This window comes from Oryctolagus cuniculus, chromosome 15 (assembly GCF_964237555.1).
Source record: "Oryctolagus cuniculus chromosome 15, mOryCun1.1, whole genome shotgun sequence".
Lineage (NCBI taxonomy): Eukaryota > Metazoa > Chordata > Mammalia > Lagomorpha > Leporidae > Oryctolagus > Oryctolagus cuniculus.
In genome coordinates this window covers 55,336,341-55,357,401 of record NC_091446.1, presented here as the reverse complement: position 1 = coordinate 55,357,401, position 21,061 = coordinate 55,336,341, and the positions used below count along the sequence as shown (strand labels likewise).

The window sequence follows — 21,061 nt, the reverse complement described above, 5'->3', positions numbered from 1 at the left end:
AAAATCAGAGCGCCTAGATACCCCACACCTGCTCTGGATTTAGTCCTTATTTTCATCCTCTCCTCATGTGGAGTTTCCACTGATAGGCACTGATTAAAGAAACTAAACATGTCAGAGTTCCAGAAGCAAACACTGGTGACTGGTGCTTATTCTGAGTAGTAAATTATGCCTCCCTCGTCAGGTCCCTCCTCTTTGCCGGGTTTTGCCGGGGACTCGGCCTTTTCCTCTTGCTCTGAGGCTGAGTGGGGCATTTGGAGTGAAAGATCTCTGTGTGGGAGGAACAAACAGTGGCCGCTCGCTGCATCCCGCTGGTGTGCATGGCCCGGGCGCGTGTGAAGTGGGGAAGCTCTCCCTGCCCCCTTTACCAGCTGCCACTTGGGCAGCCAGTACTGGCGGGATTTGTAATTCACAGCCCGAGTTGGTCACTCCTTGACAGACAAGTTGGAAGAGGGGGAACAGCTGTTGCCTGACAGTGAGATGGGCAGACTGACAGCGCAGCTCCAGTCTGGGAGGTGGATGGGAGTCGTGGGCGTGGAGGAAGGACTCCTGGAGAAAGACACTTAAGGAGTAAGGGAGCCAGGGGGCGGGGCTGCCACGGGTGGGGATGCATGCAGGGGGCGGCCCAAAGCCCTCTCCCAGGCAAAATGACAAAGCGAAACACAAGCTTTCCTTTCCAACCTTCAGATTCACTGTGGGTGCCTCCCTCCCCAGAATATAATCCCACCGTTGGAGACTTCTCCACCCTCTGGTATCTGATGATAGCCTGAGTGAAATCCTTTCCAGGTAGAGATTTTTTTTTTTTTGATTTATTTATTTGAGAAGTAGAGTTACAGACGGAGACAGTTCACTCCTCAAATGGCCGCAAAGGCCGGAATTTAGCTCATCCGAAGCCAGGAGCCAAGAGCTTCTTTCGGGCCAGGAGCTTCTTCCGGGTCTCTCATGCTCACGCGGGACCAGAGCACCTGGGCCATCTTCCGCTGCTTTCCCAGGCCATAAGCGGCGAGCTGGATCTGAAGAGGAGCTGCCCAGACTCAAACTACCACCCACATGGGATGCTGGCACCTTAGGCAGAAGCTTAGCCCACTACGCCACAGGCCGACCCCAGAGATGACCCCAGAGATTCACCTTTTTTTTTTTTTTTTTTTTAAGATTTATTTATTTATTTGAAAGGCAGAGTTACAGAGAGGCAGACACAGACAGGAAGGTGTTCCATCCGCTGGTTCACTCCCCAAATGGCTGGAGCTGGAGTTGGGCGGACCCAAAGACAGGAGCCAGGAGCCTCTTCCAGGTCTGCCACATGGGTCCAGGGGCCTAAGCGCTTGGTTCTTCTTCCACTGCTTTCCCAGGCCGTAGCAGTGAGCTGGATTGGAAGCGGAGCAGCTGGGATTCGAAGTGGCGCCCGTATGAGATGCTGGCCCTGCCGGCGGCGGCTTTACAGGATATGCCACAGCCCTTGCCCCAGATTCACTTTTGAATGAGCGCCTAGGCCTGGTTCCAGAGCAATAGTTCTCAAAGTGTGACCTCTGTGGTCCTGCAACTTTGCTATCGCCGGAAACTTGTTAAAAACACAGAACTGCCAGCAAGTGGGAGCAGCTATCTAATTTAATCAGCCCTCCATGTGAGTCTGAGCATAGCTGTTGGAGAGTCCCAGGCCTAAACTGGTCCCACAGTATTTGGGACCTTTATCAGTGAACTGAGGCAAAAGGCACTAAGGAGAACGAAACTTCAGCAGCTCCTCTCACCATTCTTCCCGGGAGACCACCTACTCTGCTTGTAGCCAGAGCCATTCCACCCATGGGTTCCAAGCTGCTGAATGGGTGAGTAATTAGAGATTTCAGAATTTAATTGGAGAATTTTAACTCTGGTGAACTGTTGAGAACTTGAGCAGATGTGGCTTCTCCTTTCTTTAGTCTGGAGAGCTCAAGTTGCATTTTTGAATTATTATGCTGGAGGTGAACAATTGCCCTTTGGTGGCTGATTCTCCAAGGGCTCCATGAGGGGAAAGCGGGATCTTTATTATTTTAAGATGTGGAGAGGAAATTGTGCTAATAAAGAGCAAAAGGATCCAGAGTTCCCTGTGGTAATCAAACTCTCCTTCTAACGTAGGCTATGCTTCAGGATTGGTACAAAGAACACTTGTTAGAAGGGAATGAAACCTCCAGGAAGTTAGGCGTGTATTGCTGAAAGTCGTGGTTTGTACGTTGCAGCAGGTCTTTCATAGATTCCTATTGAACCAAAAACCCCTTTCATTTGATCTCTAGGACTTGTTTGTGACTCTTCATTCAAACGTTTATCTCAAACTTCTTGAACCTGCTTTTATTTTTGGCTTATATAGGCTCTTGTAGTAACAAGTTTCAGATGAGGTAATGAGTTAACTACCCACAGTAGAAAAGTATGTGTGCCTTTATTTATCCTAAAACGACCTCTTCCAAGTTTCAAGGGAGCTTATCTGAAATCTTAACTCTTGGGTATGGGTGTTGATGCTTCCGACTTAGTCTGAGGCAGTCTTTGTGATTGTGCAAAGGTGAGTCAGGAGCACCGATCAGCAGCTGCCACACCAACCCTGGAGTTCCGTCTACTCCACCCCGGGCCAGGCTCACTCGGTGTGGTTGGTGGTCATCTCTTCAGCATGGTTGGAGGAACTCCCTCAGATCACACCACGCACGTTCCTTTTAAATCAGTGACTAAACCCCACCACTGGGAACTCACGCCTTTGGGTAGGCATTTCCTTTACAGGTGTCTTCTCACACTAGATTTAACCCCAGGAAGGCAAGGAGCAAGCTTTAATAATTTTGTGTTCATCTTTCCCACCTGTCACAGAGCCTGTACTAACAGGCTTGCCGTAACTCCTTGTGTCTGCTTGTATGCACAGTCGCAGAGAGGGCTGACAAGTTATTCATAGACACCTTACTGTGTACGGGAAATGAGGGTGAATTTGGCTCTATATTTGGGGACAGATGACTGAGGCATGCTCCTTGCCTTCAAGAAAATTGAATCTAGGAGAAAATACTTGTATAGGAATTGCCTTCCCCCTTCCCCTACCTGGCCCCCATCAAATGAATTTCCAATGGTGGCAGTTGAAGCACTGTTGATCTGGCCAATGTGTCTAGCCAGACAGGGTTCGCCTTCCTTCCTTTCTCCCCTGTGTGGTATCCAGGAAGGATCTTCTTTTAAAGGAACAGGTTTTTCCATTCACTGAAAACCAGGGCTGCTGCATGAGGGTTCTGGTGATGGAGGCTATAAGGCCATATTGTCAGGTGTTAACCTGACATTTATTAAGCATTTAGTAGGTTCCAATACTTTTTTAAAGATTTGTTTATTTTTAAAGATTTATTTATTTATTTGAAAGTCAGAGTTACACAGAAGAGAGGCAGAGAGAGAGAGAGAGAGGTCTTCCATGTGCTGGTTCACTCCCCAGATGGCTGCAATGGCCAGAGCTGTGCCGATCCGAAGCCAGGAGCCAGGATCTTCTTCCAGGTCTCCCACATGGATGCAGGGGCCCAAGGATTTGGGTCATCTTCTGCTTTCTCAAGCCATAGTAGAGAGCTGGATCAGAAGTGGAGCATCCGGGTCTTGAACCGGCGCCCATATGGGATGCCAGCACTTTAGGCGAGGGCGTTAACCTGCTGCGTCACAACGCCGGCCCCTAAAGATTTATTTATTATTTGAAAGTCAGAGTTACACAGAGAGAGAAGGAGAGGCAAAGAGAGAGAGTCTTCCGTCTGCTGGTTCACTCCCCAAATGGCCACAATGGCCAGAGCTGGGCCAATCCAAAGTCAGGAGCCAGGAGCTTCTTCCTGGTCTCCCACGTGGGTGCAGGAGTCCAAAGACTTATCTTGTACTGCTTTCCCAGGCCATAGCAGAGATCTGGATTGGAAGTGGAGCAGCCAGGACTTGAACCGGCACCCATTTGGGATGCCAGCACTACAGGCAGTGGCTTTACCTGCTATGCCACAGCGCCAGCCCCCTAGTACTTTAACTTACTTATTTGATAATCCTATGAGACTCATGGTGACTCCAGTTTATACCAGAGAAAAACCAAGGCACAGAAAGTGTAAGTAACCTGCTGCAGGCCACCTAACTGGTGAGTGGAAGAGCTGGAGTTTAAGGCACTCTGATTTCAAAGCGTGGCTCAGAGCCACTCCACTACAATGCCTCTCCGTACGAGGAAAAAGTAGCACAGAATGTCAATCTACTTCTATTTCAACATTTTCCCCTAAGAATGAAGTCAGTAAGGTGTGCAATAGTGTTCTAGGGAAACAAGATTGGACATAGATAGGATTTGGGGATGAGAAACATGAAACAAATGTTTGATGAGACCCCTGTGTGTCAGGTAGGGGAAGGAAAGGGTTAGAGGGAAATCAGAAGCATCCTGTTAACTCCTGCAGTGTCCTCTCCTCTCCGATTCACCTGCCCTCAATAATTTGATCAGTTCTCTGTGGAAAGCACTTAGTTGCTATGGTAATGGGTATTCTACAAATATTAATAGAAAAAGCCAAACAGAATATTGCTCCATTAATGCAAAGACTCATGGAATTAGCTTTGAACCTTATGGTCTAATGATGTGCCATTCAGTCATTTTGTGTTAAGTCCTATTGAACACATGTTAGTTCAGGGCCTCATAGTGATGCATTACACAGATCCCAAGTAAATGCTGTCATGCTGTTATTTAAGCCCAACTCATCACGTCTCAAGGGCTGTGCACATCATAGGTATTGGGGGGTGGGATTTAAGAGAAACAACTGCTAATCTGATCAATTGATGTTGTATTTATTAATTCATGAAGGCGAATTTAGATTTCTCAAATTTAGACCAAAAAATTTGCTGTTGGTTACTTGGGCCAGGACTCTCGGCTCAAATGCTCCCACAGGGTCAAGGCAGATAAGATAATTGAGAAAAGTAGGTTTTTCCCAACACAGCTGGGAGTGGTGGACACCGGGGTATGCCTGCAGGTTGGAATTCTAATTCTAGATGCAATGCATTTGTATTCCACTATTTCAATATTCAAGGTGATAAAAAGAAATGCAATAAAAGTAACTAAACAGGGTGAAGGGGGGAAATAATGATAGGAAACATAAAACTAAGGATGAGGCTAGTGGACACAATCATTATAAAGTTCTGTGCAGTGGCTAGAGGTATGTCACAAGTCTCTGAGCTTCCCAGCAGCCAACAGAAAGAAAAGAACACAGATCAAATATTCAGAAAGAACATAAACTAATTCTGGTTCTGAAAAGTCTGGATTCCCTGAGTACTCTCTTGTTTAAATTCTGCCCTCCTTCCATTCTTTCTTGATTCTCTTCTCCTATCTCTAGTAACTCTTCCTGAATTGCTTTATGGGTGTCTTTCCTTCACTGATCCCTTAGGGGCCCTCGGACCCAGCTTCATCCTGGTCTACTCATCCATTGCTCAGGTTTCAACCACCAACAAGCACATGTTCACCATTCACACTTTCATCTCCAATAGTTCAAATGGCTTTGTCTCCTTTCTTTCTTTCTTTCTTTTTTTACAGGCAGAGTGGACAGTGTGAGAGAGAGAGAGAGACAGAGAGAAAGGTCTTCCTTTGCCGTTGGTTCACCCTCCAATGGCCGCCACGGCCAGCGCGCTGCGCTGATCCAAAGCCAGGAGCCAGGTGTTTCTGGTCTCCCATGCAGGTGCAGAGCCCAAGGACTTGGGCCATCCTCCACTGCACTCCTGGGCCACAGCAGAGAGCTGGCCTTGAAGAGGGGCAACCAGGACTAGAACCCGGTGTGCCGGCGCCGCAAGGCGGAGGATTAGCCTAGTGAGCCACGGCACCGGCCAATTGTCTTCTAACTTTCAGGCCTATGAACACACACACACACACACACACACACAGAATTGTCTAGCACAGATTTCATCACAAATGCACCTTGTGTGTCGTGTCTCCAAACTGAATTTACCCTCTTTCCTTGTCTTGCTCCTAACTCAACTTACTTCTAGACCAGCTCTTCTCCCTGCTTTCCTTGTCAGGCTCCCAGTTTTGACCTGGTCTAGTCCCAATTTTGACCTGGTCTAGGCATTTGGGAGTGACAGTGCATGGGAGCTCTCTTTCTCTCCCTCTCAAGTAAAATAAATAAAAACGAAAACAAACTACTACAAATTTACTCTACATCCTACAGTAATTTCCCATTTTTCTAACAGCAGCAATAAAATTCTTAGCATGTGTTATGATTTACATGTTAGTTTGGGTGTCCCCTGGAGGCATATAATTTAAAACTTCGTCCTCTAAGTCTTATTCTAATGGTTGCTAGAATAATATTCAATGGATTAAGGGAGGAAAGCTAATCCAATTATGGTAGCTGAAGGAAAGGTCTTGGGAAATGATTAGATTGGGTGAGGTTGTTGGGGTGGGGCTCAATGACTGACTCATACTGGCAGCACATGCTCCCCATCTCTCTCTGCTTCCTGGGTGCCATGTGATTGTTCCCCCACATATGCTCCACCACTATCCTGCTCCAGCCTCATCAGATGTTGACTGTGCACCTCCAAAACCAGGAGCCAAAGCAAGCCTCCTTCCTCCACAAGGAGTTTCTCTCAAGTGTTTGTGATAGAAATGCAAAGCCAACCAATATAACACTGTACAGAAAATCCTAAATAAGAGGTTGTTTCTAGTTCTCCAACCTCACTTTGGTGCTGTTGAGGGGTTGTCAATCTTCTATTGACATTTTTATTTTTTATTCTATTTTTTTAAAGATTTATTTATTTATTTATTTGAAAGGCAGAGTTATGGGGGCAGGGGTGGGAGGAGGGATGGAAGATGAGAGAGCAAGAGCAGGCTTCCATCCATTAGTTCACAACCCAAGTGGCCACAATGGCTGGGGCTGGGCCAAGCCAAACCCTGGAGCCAAGAGCTGCTGCTGGGAATTCCTACACGGGTGCAGGGGCACAAGCATTTGGGCCGCCATCTGCTGCTGCTTTCCCAGGTGCATTAGCAGGGAGCTAGACCAGGAGTGGAGAGGCCAGGACTTGAACTGGTGCCCATAGGGGGTGCCAGTGTCTCAGGTGGTGGCTCAATCCATTGTGTCTCAATGCCAGCCCCTTGCCTTTTAAAAAAAAAAATCAGTTTAGTACAATATACTTAAGAGTTTGGGTTTCATAGTGCTTTTTGAATCTGTGGCTTTATGTCTGTGTAAATTCTGAAAAACTTTGTATTTCTTCACACATTTCTCTACCTTATTCTCTCTCTCCTAGTATTTAATTACCCATCACTCCATCCCATATATATCTTCTGTGTTCTTCTGTGTATTCTATCCTTTTTTCATTCTGGATACTGACCTGTATTATCTTTTACCTATTTCTGTTCATCCCTGTTTATTTTAAAAACATCTGAAGAGTTCTTAATTTGAGTTACTACATTTCCAGTTTTAGAATTTCCATTCTGTGATATTTTTTGGTGGATTCTAGTTTTATCCTAAATTTTTTCATCGGATCTCTTTTTGTAAATATATTGATCACAATCACTTAAAAATTTATCTCTGATAAAATTTATGATAATTTATCTTATAAAAGTTCTGATTTTTACATCACCTGTAGGTTTATTTTATTGGTGGTACTTTTTTCCTTTCATTTCTATACTGAAAAGTTTTTTTTTTTTTTTTAAAGATTTATTCATTTGAAAGTCAGAGTTAAGCAGGGAGAGGGAGGGGTAGGGGAGGGAAAGGGAAGGGAGAGGTCTTCCATCTGCTGACTCACTCCCCAATTGGCTGCGCAGATCCAAAGCCAGGGGCCAGGAGCTTCCTCTGAGTCTCCCACAGGGGTGCAGGGGCCCAAGGACTTGGGCCATCTTCCGCTGCTTTTCCTGGGTATAGCAGAGAACTGGATGGGAAGTGGAGCAGCTGGGTCTCGAACTGGCACCCATATGGGATGCTGGTGCTTCAGGCCAGGGCGTTAACCTGCTGCACCACAGCGCCAGCCCCAATAAGTTTTGATAAATAGCAAACATCTGTAATGAAAATGTCTTCAGAGGAGATTCAGTTTCTGGCAGGCATTTAGGGTAGCAGTTGCTTCCGCTAATCCAGAAGGAATTGAGCTGGATCTGGGTTGGGCTTCAACCTCCAAAGGGTCGTCAATTCTGCACTTGCCCCCTTTCTTAGAAGGAGTCTGATCTGAAAGCCTGAGGTGTTTGCCAGATGCCCTTCTTGTTAGTGTTGCTGAGCTCCGGCTCTTAACACCCCCAGCATCTAGAATTTGTCAATTTGTGAAAACACATAATTAAGATGTTTATTTTGTGCAAAAATGTTTGAAATCCATGCATACTGTCCCATAGCACACCTTTTTTTTTTTTTCATGGACTTTAAAAATACATTTCATATCAGCTAGCATTCTTTAGTTGCAAGTAAAGGTGACCCACTCAAGAAAATGTGAATTATCAGGAGAATGCTGGGCCTCCTGGGGCTCCACACAGGAGGCAAAATTGGATGGGTGCCAAGATCCATGGGAAGCAAGCACTACAGCAGCCCTAGGGATCATGGGAGCAGCCATACATAGACAAGGTCTTGAGGATGCTCCATCAAAGGGATCTGCTTCATTGACCTCTCTTCTGAGAACCCAAGAGACAGCTGAATTGGTCCTGTGTGTCATGTGGCCCCTTCCGGACTCCAGCAGAGAAGATAGGAGGTCTCATGGGTAGCACCCTATCAGAATCACAGGGAATGGAGGAAGGCTGACTCCCACAGAGGGAGACTACACAGATACAAGACCTCATTTTAAACTCAAATAATTCTTTATTAACAGAGAAATGTAGTTTTTTTTTTATTTGAAAGCAACTGGAAGTCCCTTGAATCTCAAATGCTGTCTCATTTATTCATTGTTTTTGTTTATGATATTGTTATAGATGATGCCACATTTCATTTTTTAAAAATATTTATTTACATCTACTTGAAAAAGAGATTGATTGATTGATCTTCCATCTTCTGGTTCACTCCACAAAGGCTCGCAATAGTTAGAGCTGGGCTAGGCCTGTGCCAGGAGCCGGTAACTCCATCTAGGTCTCCCACATGGGTGACAGGGAGTCAAGTGCTTGAACCATCATCTGCTGATGCCTCGTCACATTAGCAGGAAGCTGGATTGTAAGCATAGCAGTGGAGACTTGAACCAGGCACTCTGATGTGAGATGCAGGCAACCCAAGTGGCTTAAGCTGTTCGGTTGCATCTCTCACCAGATGCCACATTTCAGAAGAACAGTTGCCTCAGGCTCTGAGTGCCCCACCCGCACCGGGAAGGCAAACCATTTATTTGGGGTGTGTAGTGTGTTTGAGTTCCGCGTTAGCTGTCTGAGAGTTTCCAAAGTGCTGTCCTCTGAGAAGATCTGTGATCCCTTGCTGCTGAGAGCGGTGAGACACCCAGCATTCCCCTGTGGCACTCCACACTTTCCTTCATGGTTCTTGTCGAATTTTGCGATTATTACATGTTACTATCTCTAACAATTAACCTGTTTGTTTACTTGTTTGAAATATCTGTTTGCATCACTAAACAAAAATATCTATTCATTATGAAGCCACGTTTGTCCACCTCAGCATTATTGAAGTTGTGACCTGGATGGTTCTTTGTTATGGGAACTACCTTGTGTGTTCATCAGAACTGAAGGAGGTTTAGTGGCATCTTTGTCCCTTGGCCTTGGATGCCAGTAGTCGTTGTCAGTTATAACAACCAAAATGTCCACAGATAGTCCAGGGAAAGCAAAATCATCTCCAGCTTAGTCTAAAGGAATGCTTCAATGACTGAGTCCCTGACAGACTCATTCAGAAATGCGATGAGATTTCCAGATCCTGAATAGCACAGAGTATTCATTTGTTTGCTTCGTTATCCCTCTATTCACCATTTACTGAGGGCCACTATGGGAAGGGTTCAGAGTGCTATAATGCTCAGGACTCCTTGTGGGCATTATGAGGGTCAAGTTGAAAAATAAAGTTATCCTCAGTTGATTGTGCTCCCCAGAGGGAGGACAGTAATTTGAGCAGTGCATTTTGGTTTGAGGTTATCCTGCCTGCAATACATTCCTGACTCTTCCCTGCTTTGTTGCATCTTAACCACCCTTCCCAACCAGTTCTGCAAAGAGGATCTAGATCTAGATTCTCTCCCCCACAGCTTCCTTAATGCCTCTTACATTGGTCATTTGGCCTTTGCATTTGCCACACTGTGTTGGTGTTGTATAAATCTAACAAATATGTCTGGACTCCCTTACTAAATGTTTTGAAGAAGTTCATTAGAGTGGAAAAAATCCTTAGATAAAAATGTAGTTCTATTGCTACTTCTGCCATCAGTCTAGCTTTGTGATCCTGGGCAGGTTGCCTAATTACAGAGGATTACTTCATCTATAAAATGAAAATGGTTTCACGTGTTCTACAGCTACCTTACAAGGATACTGAGAGTGTTAAATGCAGTAATGGATATAAATGTATTTTGTATACTTAAATGCACTATACAAATGTAATATGTTAGCATTGTCAACACTAAGAACAATACTAACAGGAATGGGGTTTGGTCTCGTGGTTAAGATGCTGGTTAAGATGCCTGCATCCGTTTTGGAGTGCCAACATTCAGTTATGGGCTCTCCCTCCTGTTCCAGCCTCCTGCTAATGCAGGTCCCAGGAGGCAGCAAAGATGCTCAAGTGACTGGGTTCCTGCCACCCATGTGGGTGACCTGGACTGAGGTCCTGGCTCCTGGTTTAGGTTTGACTCAGTCCTGACCTTTACAGGCATTTGAGGAGTGAACCAGTGATGGGAGCTCTGTCTGTCTCTCTGCCTTTTGGATAAAAAATGAAAATAAAAAATAATAATACTAACAAACTCTTTGAGGCAGGGAGATTGTCCTTGCAGATCTAAAACCTGCCCAATAGCTCTGTGTCTTGAGCTCCACAAATGATACTTAGTGATACTGATATGGTGTATGTGAAGTGTGGATCTCATTCATTGTATAACCCCCTTCTCTGATTATATGAGTACACTAGTCAATAAATAGTTGTAGAGTCAAATTGAATTTCAGATAATCACCCGAGAAGACTGTATTATTGCTCATGCATATGTATGCTGCCACCTCTGAAACTCCATGAGTTGTAAATATTGTACATGAAACATTTTAAGAATCTAAAGGTGTCGTGAATTTTTATTGAACTTTAAGGAATATTTCATTTTATACAAAAACATTAAATAAGGTAGAAATTCTGGTAAGATTTCACTATGAAGTACGTTAAGATTGAAAGTAATATATTTTTAGCACTTGGATAAATTCCTTTTCCTTTTTTATAAAGGAAAGTCATAAATCCTCTAGAATTACAAAGAGATTAATCAATCTAAAATACTCATTTTTCTCAGATATTACCTGAGTTTAAAAAATTATTTTAACAGATGTATAAACTCAATTGATTAAAATTGGTTAAAACAACTGACAGTTGGTTTTGCCTTCCCAATATTTGCCTATTTCATGTTAATGCTAAAATTTAACACCATAGTAACAAATTTGTTTTACTAAAAATATTGAGATAACACAAATAAAACATTAAGCAAACCCATGCATTAGCTGAGTTGACCTTTCTTTGAAAATAAATACTAAGGAAATACTTTAAGGGAGTTCCTTTTTGTTTTCTCAACTTAGGGTTCACTTCCAGTCAAATATTGCTTTTGTTTAAAAAGAATTAGGTTAATACCTGTTAAATGTGGTAGTAAAGTTTTACTACATATAATTAAGTTGTAAAACTAAATGGACTTTATGTGGGTATAATTTTCAATACAAGCTTTATATATTTTAATGAAAAATAACTGACTAGCTCATACTACTAATATGCCAAAAACAGAGCTCTGAAATGTCTTTTTCTAATATGAGAAATTCAGTATGAAGTGTTCTTTATATACACAGAGAAGAGTGATGAATGTCCTATTTATTTGGTATAGCATTGAAATTCTTCTCTATATAAATTCAGATTTGCTCACCATCTTCTCTGAGCCAAACATGGTATTAGCTTCTTCCTCCCTTGTGGTCATTTAGCTTTTTTTTTTTTATTTGAAGGCAGAGTTACAGAGAGGCAGAGACAGAGAGAGAGAGAGGTCTTCCATCTGCTGGTTTACTCCCCAGTAGGCCAGAAGGGCTAGAGCTGAGCCAATCCAAAGCCAGGAGCCAGGAGCTGCTTCTGGGTCTTCCACACAGGTGCAGGGGCCTAAGCACTTGGACCATCTTCTACTGCTTTCCCAGGCCATAGCAGAGAGCTGGATTGGAAGTGGAGCAGCTGAGTCTCGAACCAGTGCCCATATGGGATGCTGGCACTGCAGGCAGTGATTTTACCTGCTATGCCACAGTGCTGGCCCTGATTGTTTAGGCTTTAAACAACCCAGTGATGTCATCTCTACCAGAGATAAGAAGCTGGAACTCTTTGAGTTGGAGTAACTTTCCTGCAGTCACAAGGTTTTAAAGAAGTCTCAGAGCTGGGCTGCAAGCCCAGGTGTTCATGTCCTCATGTCCATTTTCTTATCCACACATTTATCCAGGATGATGTGAATTCAGGTGCTGTCATGGTAGAGTTATCACATTTTCTAAGAACTACTGGCATGCCTATGACCTCCAGAAACTTCCAGAAAGTTTCCGTGAACTTAACAAAACAATGATTATTCATAGTATGTCTATTTAAAATGTTTATTTATTTTATTTCAAGACAGCAAGCTGAACTTTAGATTTATATTAGTCAACATCAGTGAGTCCTTTTTCAAGTTAACATGCAAAGGACAAATATAAAATAGTGATTGAGTTAAAGCCAAAACTTTGTCAATGATTGTTTAATTCATATACATACTTCTGTTCAGATGCAAATCCACCTGGTTCTGTGCGATGGCTAGTTTAAAGAGGCATTTTCATGAGATTAAATCTACTTCATGATTAGAAATGGGTGAGAAAAAAGGCTTAAAGGGAACTCAAATCCTTTGTTTCTTTGTTAAGTCACAGTTGTTTTTTACATTCCTGATTTTGGCCATTTCATGGGAATGCTGAAAATGAGCATCATAGGAACAGATTTGCCTGGAGCATAAAACAGGTAGGGAGCTCTCAGACAAGGTTAGGGAAAGCTTAGGAATAGGACAAAATCATCAGCCAGTTCTAGGGTTATACCACATCCCAAACCTGAGGATGCTGGCAAAGTCCAGTCCATTTGCACAGGAATTAGATCCAAAGGATCTAGTCCAGTGTCGCTCCCCCTCTTCGTGGAGGAACGACACTAAGCCCTGCCTAGGCTTCATATCCGAGTCACAGCACCATTATGTCGCTCCCCCTCTTCGTGGAGGAACGACACAGGACCCTGCGCTGTTCTTTCGTCTGCTCGGCCCTCCCCAGGTTTGCTGCTGGTTCTTCCCGGGTTGGCTACTGTCCCTTCCACCTCCGTGGAAGGGCAGTTCCCCCTGGCCACATTCCCCACTTCCGCAGGGGAGCGGCACACCACCGGCCAGCTCTCTTGGGGGCTGCACAGGTGTTCCCTTAGATGTTCCTCTTAGATGTTCCTCGTGCATGCCGTCTCTCTCCTCCTTTATAGTCCTCCTCCGCCAATCCTAACTCGGCTGCCCACACGCCGAGTACGCTGCTCTCCAATCAGGAGCAAGTCCTACAGTTTATTGGTTGAACTGGAGGCAGCTGTGCGGAAGCTGTTTACTTCTCTCCCAGCGCCATATTGTGGGAGAGCAGATGCATAGAATAAGTCTTAATTCCAGTAACTCAGTCCAGTCCGGGCTGCTCCCCACAGTCCAGGGTCAGGGCTCTGGACAGACTTTTTAGAAGAAGGCAGGACTTAGCATCTGGTGAAGGGCTTAGTGAATTAGGGAGGCTGTGGTAGGTGATGTGAGTTGCTTTTCCAATATGCATTCTATCTCTGTTTCTTAAAAAGCAGTGATGGAAATTTATACTTGTCTTCAATGTGCATTTTCTTTCTTCTAGAACTAGAATTCCCAAATATTAGTCATCTATTTTAGCTTTGTACTTGAACATTTCTTTTTTAAAAATTTATTTATTTTACTTGAAAGAATTACACATAGAGAAGGAGAGGCAGAGAGAGAGAGATCGATCGATCTTCCATCTGCTGGTTCACTCCCCAACTGGCTGCAATGGCCGGAATTGTGCTGATCCAAAGCCAGGAGACAGGAGCTTCTTCTGGGTCTCCCACATGGGTACATGGGCCCAAGGACTTGAGGCCATCTTCCACTGCTTTCCCAGACCATAGCAGAAAACTGGGTCGGAAGTGGAGCAGCCAGGACAGGAACCAGCGCCCATATGGGATGCTGGCACTGCATGCAGTGGTTTTACCCGCTATGCCACAGTACTGGCCCCTGTACATGTACATTTCTTAGTCTCCCATGAAGCTTGGGGTGGCCATTTGTCTAACCTCTAGTTAATGGGAGGCAAGCAGAGTGGCACATGTAACTTCTAGGAAGGTTCTTTACAATTTCCTCCCTTTCTTTCTTAACTAGTTGGGCTGCAGATGTGAAAACTGGAATAAGAAGCCACTAATAACCGTGAGGTAAAGGTCCTATGATGAGGGTAGTAGAAGGATAAGGTAGAAGATGATTGAGACCCCTTGGTAACTACAGAGCCTCTAAATCAGCCCTGGACTACCTACTTTATTGTGAAACTGATCCTAACTACTGTACTAATAGAATCTCTGTTTTCTTGAGGGGTAATGTATCCAACAATAAAGCTATATTTCCAGATGTATCTATATTCTGGTCATTGAAAGAAAGTAAAAACCATGAAGGAATCCTGGAAATATTCCTTAAGAGTGATTTAAACAGCTGGGGAAAGTCCTTTGTATATTCCCTTCTTATTCCTTCTTGTTGTCTGAAATGAGGATGTGATGGGTAGAGCTCCAGCAGCTATTTTGGACTATGAAAGTTCTTGAGAAGAAAGATAGGAGGAGCCTGAGTTCCCCCATGACTTTGTGAAGCCAACTTAGCATTTTTGAGTGACTGACTTTCAGACTTATTTTACAGGCAGAAACAAGTCTTTTGGTATTTAGGCCCCTCTACTCTGGGTTTTCTATTTGGTGCAGCCAAATCTAACCCTATCTAATAGAGAGGTTCATCAGAGTCCACAAGGATGTGCAGGAAGCGTGGATCAGCCCCAGGCCTATGTCTAGTTTACTTGGGAAACTAGATTGGACATAGCAGATAGGCAGCTGGGTAGGCGAGTTGGGATCAGTGTTGGAGCTTTGGTCCAATGCATGGGAATGGACTATCCGGGCCCCATCACTTGTTGAGAAGGAGAAGCTGGTGTGCTGTGGCATCAGGACCTCACTGTGCTGTTTCCAGGCAGTCCTACGGGAGTCAGGCCTTAGTGCCGGACGTGGATAGGCAGTGGCTAACATAGACCGTGCCTGTTTTAGACACTGATGGCAGAACCAATTGCATGAGCCTCTTTTTCCCCTTGCGGGGTTCTCTTAGCAGCTGGATGACTAATATTCGGAATTGTGAGACTCGGCTTTCCTCCTTTCTCTGTCATGTGTGGGCCAGCTGCGTCCCCACTGGTCTTCATTTCCCCTGCACTGAGCTCACTTATTCTCTGGGGATTAATTTGACTGTGAATACTCTGGCCTCCGAAGTGTGGGAAAACTGGAGACACAAACAACAGAGGCCTCCATGCAACAGGGGCAGAGCGCGAGGTCTTTCCCTGGGTTAGCATCGTGTGAGACCCAGCAGGCAGTTCTGATCCGGTCACCTAGAAGTGAGTCAGGGAGGCAGCCTGCTGCTGAGCAAGGGCAGGCAGATCTGTGAGCTGCAGTTAGAGAAGCTGGGGCTCAGAAGCATTGGGTCAGATCAAAGAGGTAAGGTAGCTGGAGTATCAGTGACATAGCTAGCATGATGTAGATTATTATTTTACATATGGAAATAGTAACATCAAATGTTCTCTCTTCCCGGTGGATATTGGGACCTGGAAATACCTCCTCCAACATACCCAAAATGGCAGGGGGCCCACTTGTTAATTTCTTCCCATCAAGGCTGCCCTTGGGATCGAATAAAGTTTGTGTAGATTGTTTTTTAAAAATTGTGGGATATGGACATTGACGTTGATTTGTCTGAGAATGTCTAGCTTCCCAGTGATGACCTGTTCAGAATACTATCGAGAACACAAATGCCGACTCAGAATACCTTCAAAGTTCACCAAGCTACTGATGAGGTATACAAGGGTACTTCGAAAAATTTGTGGGAGGGGCCGGTGCCGTGGCTCATTTGGGTAATCCTCTGCCTTGCAGCACCGGCATCCCATATGGGCACCGGGTTCTAGTCCCGGTTGCTTCTCTTCCAGGCCAGCTCTCTGCTGTGGCCTGGGAGGGCAGTGGAGGATGGCCCAAGTGCTTGGGCCCTGCACCCCATGGGAGACCAGGAGAAGCACCTGGCTCCTGGCTTCGGACTGGCACAGTGCTGGCTGTGGCGGCCATTTGGGGAGTGAACCAATGGAAGGAAGACCTTTCTCTCTGCCTCTCACTCTCACTATCTATAACTCTACCTGTCAAATAAAAAAAAAAATGTGGGAAATGCAATTAAAAAATGCAATTCCTTTTGATGCAAACTTTTTTTTTGAAATCCATGCACATAAGAGATCTTCACAAAGTTAAGGCAAAATGCATATTATGAAAAAAGTATGGATTTTTTTCCCATGAACTTTTAAAAGCACCCTCATACTGATTGTGTATGACGTATTTACTACTGTTTACCTCAACTCCAAAAGTCTGTTCTGTTCAGCTGTGTTAGGATAATTTTGAGAAAAGCTGAGTTAAAGTTGAGCTGAAAAATTGCTATTGAGCTTGGGGAAGGGAGCTGCCCACTGGATGAAGTGCTGCAATCATCCTTGTTGCTCACGTGAGCGATTTAACAGGGTGGATAGCAGTGTTCTCGGCCCTCATTAGTCTAACCTGGACTTGTTTCTTTAAAAGCTTCCTCCTGAAATGGCTCATCCAGGAGTGACACAAAGACGAGGGAAAGAGGACGAGATGACTCGAAGTGGCTGGAGTGTGCTGGCACGATTGTTTCAGTGTTTTGCTTCCCTGACATCCTTGATTTTCCAGCCTTCCTGCCTATTCTCAGAGCAAGTTCCTAACCTGTTGATGACTCCCTTTTTTCCTTGGGTTGAGCAACGCTAGCCCTGTGGCCTGTAGGCAAGGACACTGACTAATGCAGCACTGAAGCGAGGTTCTTTACTGTTGGACTCTCAGAACCTTGAACGTGCTAGTTTGCCTTGTGGTTCTCCAAAAGGGGCTTGCGAATGAGACATATCTTAAAGCCTTTGATCCAACAGCCCTGCCCTGACATCTGCTCCATTTCCCTTAGGGTTAGTCTTCCATGGCACACCTTTGGGAAGAAGTAGTAATTTAGTAAGTCATTGCTTAGCAGTATCAGGAAGCATTTCAGTGGTGTAGAAGAGCTTGTTTTACTAAAGTATAGTTTTCTTCTTGCTCTGTAATGAATCCAGAATCTTATAATAAATGTTTTTTTCCTAGGATAGTTTTGTATAGAAGTTTCCCTTAGATGACCATAACCAACCTCATATACCCTCTCTTGTGAGATCCTGGCACTACTATGCATGCATGGAGCACTTTGTAGGAGCCAAAACACATCTTGTTTTTACCCGACACATTACATCTGTTAATGACTTAGGTCAACTGGGTAAGCAGTGTGGTCATTCATAATTAATTTTGCTGTTCATTATAGCCAATTATTTTAACCACTGGATCATTTGTATTTTTATACAATTTACAGTCTTCCAGGAACATACAAAAGCTTAATGGGCTGGATAATGTGCAATCCCTGATCCATGATTAACATGCTGTTTAATGAGCACAGTTTTAAGAAGGCTTGAAACTTTAGGTCCCTGGCTTCTTCTACAAAGCCAGACACTGGAATGAAAAGTTTGCAACAGTAATGAGTTTTGAATGGAAGGTTATTCTCACATAAATGAGATTCTCCTTGTAAGCAGGGAGTATCCCACCCTCATGTCATGCTGAAGTGTTATTGAACAGGGTCAGCACTGGGAGCACATTAACAATGCTGAGAGTTGGTTTCTAATCCTAGATCTTTTGATTTAGGACCCAGAGTGGGTGAGGCATGATCTTTTCCAACAAATATGCCAAGAAATTTTGACACATGATCATGTTTCACACTTTTGGATAAAGCAGACTAATTTTTTTTGGAGATTTTTTTTTTGTTATTTATTTGAAAGGGGGACCAGGGAACAAGAGATAGAAATAGAGTTGGATGGATCCCATCAGCTGGTTTACTCCTCAAATGCCTGCAACAGCCAGGGCTGGGCTAGGTCAAAGCCAGAAGCTGGGAATTTAATCTGGGTCTGTCATGTGGTTGACAGGGACTCAACTACTTGAGTCATTACATGTTGCCTGCGTGAATAGGAACTTAGAATTGGAAGCACAGCTGGGACTAGAACCTAAGCACTTTGATATGGGATATAGTTGTACCAAGCAGGGTCTTAACTCCTAGGCCAAATACTGAGGTTTCTTAAATGTGCAAGAAACTGGCCTTCCCAGCTGAGGAAGTTGGAGGCCAAGGCATTGCTCATGAACACTCTTCTTGGAGGAACATGTGAGTTTACGAAGACTGAGTTTGGTTCATGAACAGGAGAATCCAATATTTATGAACAGTCCCTTTATGTACTCATACAAATTGTTAGTGTAAGGTTGTCTGTGGTAGCTTTTCATGACTATACAACAAATACATGAGAGAAGCTTCTCATGAAGGAAAAAAGTTTATTTCAGCTCAGAGTTTTGGAGCTTCACAGTCCAAGATTGGGTGGTGCCACTGGTTCAGCAGGGAAGATCATGTGGCCAGCAGGAAACAGACAGGGAGCATACCAGTTCATGTGGTCTGTCCTTTTAAAACCATGATTCAATCATGGGTATCCATCCTAGCACCCTAATCCAATCCAGTCGCTTCCCAAGGCCCCCACTTCAGATACCACAAATGGATCAAGCCTCCAGTCTCTTTGGTACCATTGACTTATGACTTTGGAGTTTAAATACCTGCATGGGCTATGGAGCCAAATCTTGTTCAAATCATAGCAGTCTGGAATGGGAAGTTTGACTGGAATCTGGAAAATTGTGGTGTAACAAAACCTGAGCTTTCCAGTTTGGTTAAGCTTACCTCCTGCAGATACAGTTTCCAATGGCTGCCTGTGTCTCCTCTTCAGTAGTTCCAGGAGCCATGAGAAACCATAGTCAGGTATGCTGTGCCTGCTCCTGTCTGTGTGGTCACTATAATTCCAATCATTTTCTGGATCCTTGGCTAAGTACACAGAGCAGTTAGCTCAATTTGATAGACTGATGTTTGTGCGTGTGCCTGAATACTAGTGAAGTGATGGGCTGCTTTTATTTTATTCTAGTTCTTGACTCTTCCCATTGATGTGCCAGGGGAAAGATGGTGATTAGTGATAAGCATCGTGTAACAATTTGTGAGTATTTGGCTTTGCTTTTTGCTGGTGACTCCAGGAAGTTATTTAATTTTTGCAGTTTCTCAGCAGAAAAAAAACCAATAATAGTACCCTTCTTTTAGGGTTGTTGGTAGGATTAAGTGAGAAAAAGGATGTATTCAACATACTTCCTAGTATATGGAACTCAAAAATTGTTAAACACCTCTTTCTACTTTCCATTTTATATTTCCTTCTCTCCCAAACCAACCCCCTCCCTATTGCCTTACCTCTGCTAGGCATATGCAGTTCTGTAATTTCCACTTGGGAAGGAGGTTTAGGCTTGCTGTTAGGAAAGTGAATTAAGGTTGAATTTTCCCCTTGGAGTATGTGTTTGGGATGGTTTAGGATGGGATACCGTGGCATCCTCAAACTATCCTTTGGTACCATGAGGTGCTGTGCCAGGGATCCTGAGAGAGACAAAGTGATAGAAACATTTTGCTTCTGCAAGGAATGTGATCTAGGGAGGTGTCTGTGGTTTGACGGGCTAGCCAGTATTTTAGGCAATTGGTAATACTTGTGTCAGAACAGAGGTGCTCTCGGCCACTAGGGCACAGAGGAGGGAGCAATTAATTCTTGAATAAGGTTTTATCTCTTTATTCAGAAACAGAAAAAAAATCTTGTCTGCTAAAAATAGCCACACAGGATTTGTATATCATATCAGGCAGATTATTAGGGAGAATATGAGCAAAGGCAATTCTGTAGATATCAAAGTATATCTCAGGGTCAGGAAGAAAGTGGTAGCAGGAAAGATGTGAAGAGCTTCTAGCCTGCAGCGGAGTTCTGATTTCACACACAAAGCCTTATTAAGGGAGCTCTGCGCTCAGGCAGAAGTAGTGAAGGCAAACTGGAGAGATACCAGGGGAAACCAGTGTTTGCCTTTAGTTGTAGGCAATAAATTGTGTGGGAACTGCCAATTTCACACTTCCTCCTTTCTGCAGGATTCAGTGTGAATAAGACAGAATCATTGTTGTTGACTATAAAATCCATCTTAAAGACTCAAAAATCATTAATGTCCAATAATACTGATTTGTTTTCTGTTAAATCTGAGTCTTGTCGGTTCTATAAGTCTTTCTTTTGGCAGAAAATTCAATAATTTATTATCACCGAAGGTAAAAGTAGTCTCAAATGTTTCGTTTGGTTTTTGTTTTATATACTTATAGTCCATAAAATACTAGTTGCATGTCCATAATTCTTTACTGGAGAATTAATTAAATCTCCTATTTCTATAATTTACAAGTTGAATATGTTTTTGTGAGAGATCTTGTGGGAGTTCTCATTTTATTTTTAGTCCCCACATTATGGGAACAGTTTCTATGTTTAACAATTATAGATTAGAGAACTACAGGCTGATAATAGTTTGATATGCAGCATGTTTTTCTAGCATTTGTTTTATTGAAAATAATATTGGCAATACTGAAAACTGAAAGATTTTCCTAAAAATCTGTTTCTAGGAGTTTGCATCTAAAAAAACCAAATTGGGCTGATCTTCAGACACCAATCTCATCTCTTAAAGTAGTTTTTTTGTAACAAAAAATACTGTTATCCTGTAGCAAAAAAAATCACATGATAATTCGATGGAGGAAGCTCTTAGAATATGAAAGC

At 43.7% G+C, this 21,061-nt stretch overlaps 1 long non-coding RNA gene across 1 annotated transcript in view; it reads left to right on the top strand.

Moving 5' to 3' along the window:
• The first annotated feature begins 1,205 nt into the window (after window positions 1–1,205).
• Window positions 1,206–21,061, top strand: part of LOC127484202 (uncharacterized) — a 53,834-nt gene continuing 33,978 nt past the window's right edge. Inside the window, exon 1 of the long non-coding RNA XR_007911010.2 lies at window positions 1,206–1,817. This is a non-coding gene — a long non-coding RNA (uncharacterized lncRNA). The remainder of the gene's footprint in view (window positions 1,818–21,061) is intronic.